The sequence below is a fragment of the Lycorma delicatula genome, chromosome 1 (assembly GCF_047948215.1).
Source record: "Lycorma delicatula isolate Av1 chromosome 1, ASM4794821v1, whole genome shotgun sequence".
Lineage (NCBI taxonomy): Eukaryota > Metazoa > Arthropoda > Insecta > Hemiptera > Fulgoridae > Lycorma > Lycorma delicatula.
The window spans coordinates 286,871,192-286,877,191 of record NC_134455.1 but is presented as its reverse complement, the minus strand read 5'-3'; positions in this window follow the sequence as shown (position 1 = coordinate 286,877,191).

Here is a 6,000-nt window from a genome sequence, read left to right as displayed (position 1 = left end):
TTTTTGTAATGTCATTTATTGTATGCAAAGATTATTGTTGGTGATTTCACAATTAAAAAAATGAAAGGTTGAGCATTTTCTTTAAATAAAAACTCATAAGCTCTTGAATATTATTATTGATAATGGTTAAATCTAAATCATAAGGAATGACATTAGCTTTATTCAATAAATAATGTAGCACAGCATAATTCCATGGAAAAGATAGTTAATATTTAGAATGATAATCATATCACAAAATGTGATAAATATTTTTTTAAGAACAAATTATAAAAAAAAACTTTATTGTACAGTTTAAACTATGACTTAAAAGAACTTTTTCAATGGTCAGTTGTCTTAAAACAGATAGAAGACTCATTTAGTGTATATGCCAACAGAATGGTTGATATGAGCAGAGTTTTTTTTATAAAAGTAATTTGTTGCATATCAGATTTAATATATATGAATATTTCATACTGCTCAAATGACAATATTTGTTGGTTCTACATCCTATATGTAAAATTTTCATAATAAAGTTTAACAGTGTTGTAGGTTTTCCAGTTTAAATGAGGTGATTTCTTAAGTTTATACTTTTTTGCATGTTTTTTTTATATGAACCTACATTTCAATGTAATACCAAATTCAAAATAAAATATCTAAAAAAAATGTTAATAAAACTCACACCTGAAACAAGTTTTGCCCCTACTCAGGAAAAAATGGGATCAGTGTTGGAATTTATAATCGACAAAAGGGGATGGTTCACCCTCTGGTACAGGAGCTTTTAAATATTCTTTTGAGTCTAGACAATTCACATAAAAGTCTGGTTATTATATTAATTGCTTACATGGTGTGTTTTAGTAAATCTATGAGTAGAACCAAAATTGGAAGGTATAATAAGAATGACAGGAACAAATGCAAAAACAATGTCAGGAAATGTGGATGAAGTGATGGGCTTTAAATGTAAATAAGATTTTCATTGTTTTAAAGTGGTAGATAGGAAACAAAAAAAAGGAGATGAAATTGTATTAAAATGAGTTGTCTTAAACAGTGAGGAAAATGTATTGTATTTTTAACTGAATAATAAATAATAAATGTTAGGTATCTTAATCTGATATGTTTCTATAACAGAAATAAAATTAATAAATATTTCTAGGGAAGCTAAATAAAGAATAAATGAGAATGGAAAACTTGAACATACTGGTATAAAAGGAGCAGCATAATGTGGTTTGATGGATCAGATCTTATAGAAACAGAAAACAAATAACATGGTGTATGAAAGCGGTGATTAGACAAAAGAAAACGATAAGAAAAAATTAATGGATATCAAGATAGAGCTGATATTACTTCTGATTCTGAATCCGAAGTAATTGATGTAGAAGTACAGTGATGGTACATCAGGATGAATGAGTAAACAGATTGAAAAAATCTGTGATGACTAAATTAGAAACTTTGAGAATCCGTAAAAAGGAATCACATGCAAGACGAAATATAAAGTTTACGGATGTTAGTAGTTTCAAAATATCAATATATAGATTTTCTTTAAGGTGCAATTTAGAGGCAATATTAATTGTAATTGTAATGTCCAAGTAAAAATTTATTTTTAGAAAAATGTTAAGATAATAAAATTAAAGCAAAAAAGAATTAATTCTTTAAAACAGAGATTCAAGTTTTTTTAGTTAACAATTGTTCTCATAAACTAGTGGAGCTAAATTGTTTAAAATTCATATTTATGTAATTATAGTTCTAAATTTCACTTCACCATCTGCATGCAACTGTGTAGTAAGGGGCAATCCCTGAACACAGACTCGATGTAAAGTTAATCAATGTTTTTGATAGTAGTTCTTACCTTCCCAGTATAATGAAAGAGAAGAGAAGGATGCCAAAATGAAATACATATAAATAACAGTAAATAGAATGAAACTGGTAAAATGATGCATTGAGTGAAGTATATGAGGAAATTGTAAACTAAAAGGTAATTGGCATTGTAATGGATGGACAGTTATGAAAGCAGTTGAATGGAAAAAAACCTGAAATTTGAGAAGTTAACATAATGACTTTTCTTTATTGACTTCAGGGCATTCTGAGAACATCCCATTTCTAAAAGTTACTTGAGAAATGATTAAATCTTTTTTTAACATTCAACAGAATTTTACAAAAGATGTTGTGGACTCAAACTACAGATTTCGGCTCTGCTAATGGTTCTCTTTTACTTTTTTGTAAGACAGAGGCTTAAAGGGAAAAAAATGTTTCATATTTTCAAACAAATCTTTACTTTGATAACAATTTACTAAAACCAAAAAATACTTTTTTAAAGAAAAACACTAAAACACAAAGTAATTGATTTATTACTTTTGTATGTAGGTGTATAATACTTTGAGTAAAGTTGATTGCATTACATTAACATTAAATGGTACAGGATAAAAAAAAAATCTCCACACTGAAGCCTGTGGAGATTGTCATGTTTTATAGAAGATCTTATTAATTTATATTTTATAGTATTCAGGATTTGTTAAGATTTTACAGCTGTAAGCCTTCACATCAACCTACTAAACGGAATGAAATATGGAAATCTGTAGCATGTGAGAAATTCTATACCAGACTTGAATCCTACTCAGAAACTATGGATGAAAAACTGAGATACTAAGAGGGTGGTCAAGGAAGTAACTTACATTTGTGCCTAGCATGAAGATGGGTGGGGATAGAGCCGCCACCTTGGCGTCAAAACATTCTACACTCAGTATGCATCAAGCTGTTGTAGTGTGTGGACTGTGATTTTTGTACTTTGTTGTGAGTTATTGAACTGTGCGCTTCAATAGAAAATCCTGTGAGTTATGTTCAGTGATTAGGTTTTTACTGGCAAAAAACCTCAAACCACCTGAAATTCATTGGCAACTTTGTGAAGTGTATGGAGATGGAATAATGAGTGAAGTTGGACTGAGGTAGTGGTGTATTCAGTTTAAAAATGGCTGCAAGTGTTCATGATGAGGACCACAGTGGTCAGCCTAGCCTTGTGACTGATGAACTGATGATGAAAATCAACGATAAAATTCATGAAAATCACTGCGTTAGAATTATGGAACTCTCGCTTCATTTCCTCCAAATTTCATGAAGTTTACTCCATGAAATTGTATTGGGGAAGCTTGGTTATCAAGTTTTGTGCAAGATGGGTGCTAAGAATCTAAGGTGGCAGATTTCTACAGAGAAGGAATTGAAAAGCTTGTGCATCGTTATGATAAGTGCCTCAATTTAAATGGCGACTATAAAAAAATAGTTTGAGAATTGGCCCTTTCAAATGTATATAATACATTTTTTATTTTTATTTGGTTGGTTGTTTATTTCAAAATGTAAGTTACTTTCTGGATGGCCCTCGTATTGCAATCAAACTTATTTTAAGAAAAAAATTCTTAATTTTATTTTCTCAACTTGATTAAATTCTCATGTTCTTAATTGCCCAAGGAAACTGACTGAAACAATATTTAACTAAATAAATTAAAGATACTTCCACTTATAAATAATTTTAATAGTAATACTAATACATAAAAATTAATTAAATTTTTTTTTTTAAAGCCACAACCTTTTTGATGACAGTACATGGAGGAGCTATACTGCAACTGTATGTGATTCCCTTCATTTTATAGTCAACCTTAGTTGTAATCTCATTTATCTGAGTAATTCAATGAAGACATTCAGAACAATGTAAGTCAAAAGTAAAATTGACAGATTCTTGTATCTAAGAATCAGTGAAATACAAACATTTCTGATTAAGTTTTGATAGAATAGTACACAGATAAATATGCACAATTTCATTAAATAAATATTTTATCCTTAAATATTTATAACTGTTAAAGCCAAAAACCTCTTTATCAATTTTTATAATCATAAACCTTTATTTGGTGAATGTATTACAAATTGTAAACTCATTTGTAATTTAGGAATAATGACACATTTAAGTGGTTTTTTGAAGTTTATTTTTTTTCAGATTAATTAACTTTTATTTTAATAGGATAAAAATTACACAATAAAAATTATATTTGTAATTTATAAAAATGGCAAGGTACTTCATCCAATTCTTGAACTATGCAAAATCTGTTTTTTGTAAAATAAATAATTCTTTATTTTAAGTAAGCGATTTTTAAAAGAAACTGTAACATTATCACAGACAGTAAATAAAACCCATATTTTGGTAAATAAAGAAATTTTGCAAAATATTTTATTTATACATAAAATATATGTAATGTGTGTTATAATACAAATTAGATAAATAATAACAACCAAAACTTAACATAATTTTAACTTGAATTCACATATGATTGAGTTTCTTGTACACGTCTCTCAGGTTGTTGTATGGGCTCCATATCTAATTATATGCTATTACACCTTACACTCAACAATAGAAATAAATATTATAATAGACAAGAAGGGATTAAATAAACTGGAAATCACACAATTTCTCTTTTGTGTAGGTAAATATATATAGTACATGCCTAACTTAAAAAAAAAAAAAATTTAACAATATTTTTTACAATTTGTGATGATACTCTTGTCTTATACCTTTTAATGTTGGTCAGATGTGACCACAGTCAACAAATTTGTTTTGGGCTGGTTTTTCTCTATTAAATACTGATAAATAACTTTATAAAAATTGGCAAATTTGTGTATTTTTTTAACACTGATATAACTGTATAAAACTTTTTTAAGATATTTATAACTGCAGACCAAGCTCTCACTTATATTACAGATTTTCACATTATTGTTTAAGTATAGTTTCATTTAAAAAAAATATATCCCGGAGCTCTGTATCCACTTCTTTTTTCATGTTTATTTTTATTACCCTCCTCTCTCTCCACTACCAATCTATATTTGTAAGTAAGCTCCTTTATGATAATTATTGAGCACAAAGTACTGCCATTAGCTATGTTTTTTGCATAGATCATTTGATTTACATTCAGCTTCTACTGTTAATATCAACAGACAGCATTTTGTTAAGTTATTGTGATTTAGGCAAGAAAGCAATTTCTTGCCTAAATCACAATAAGACATAAGACAGTGTTGAATACTAACAGTACTATAAGTAATCAACATAGTTCTGAAATATTAATAACTGATTCAATGTTCTCAAGTTATACATTAAAATCTTATCTTATTGGACCTTCTGGTAGAGTATCAAATGTGTAGTAATAATAAGTTTGTAAACAGAATAATAATATTTAAGAGTTCTGAATTCATTTATAAACATAGTACTAAATTCATTTATAAACATTATTATTTGTATTTGACTTTTTTAATGCTGGATTTGTGTACTGTGCTAGTAAATCTATTTCAATCTAGATTCAAAAAGTTAAATGTGGAGATTGTGAAAATTATTTTCATGCAATATGTGTGAATATCTAAGGAAGATAACAAAAATTTAATTTCTGAAAATCTGCTGTGATGATGTTCAACTAAACTAATAGGAAATAAAGTTGAAAATGAACAAAAAATTGATAAAACATCTATAAGATGTAATACTAAAATTAATTAGTATTGAAAGGATTTTTCAATGCAGCAATTGGAACTTGGCTAACTACAGATTGGCCAATGTTTCATCTTATGTTGAACAGAAAAAACTTCTGTCAAATGCAAAACAAACTATGAAAAGTGCAAGGTATAGATTCATTTGGTTTAAGAAGGGCAAAATATTTGTTCAAGAAGATAAGGGAAAACCTATGTTAAGTGTTAATCATGGTGAAGCTATTCAGGAAATTAAAAAAATACAATCTGTTAAATCATAGTGTTAAAATGTGTCTATATGAATTAATAAAAGTTAAATTATGACCATACTATTAAATAATAATTTTATGAATGTCTTAATAAAATGTTTTTGGGTTACAGGAATTGGGTAAAGTACAGGAATTTTAATCTAATGTATTAGATAGGGGATTTGATTTAATATTATTGACTGAGATTGTTCTTACAGTCTGTTATTACAGATCATGAATTATTTCATTATGACTATAAAATTTCTCAGAAGTATAGATACCACTC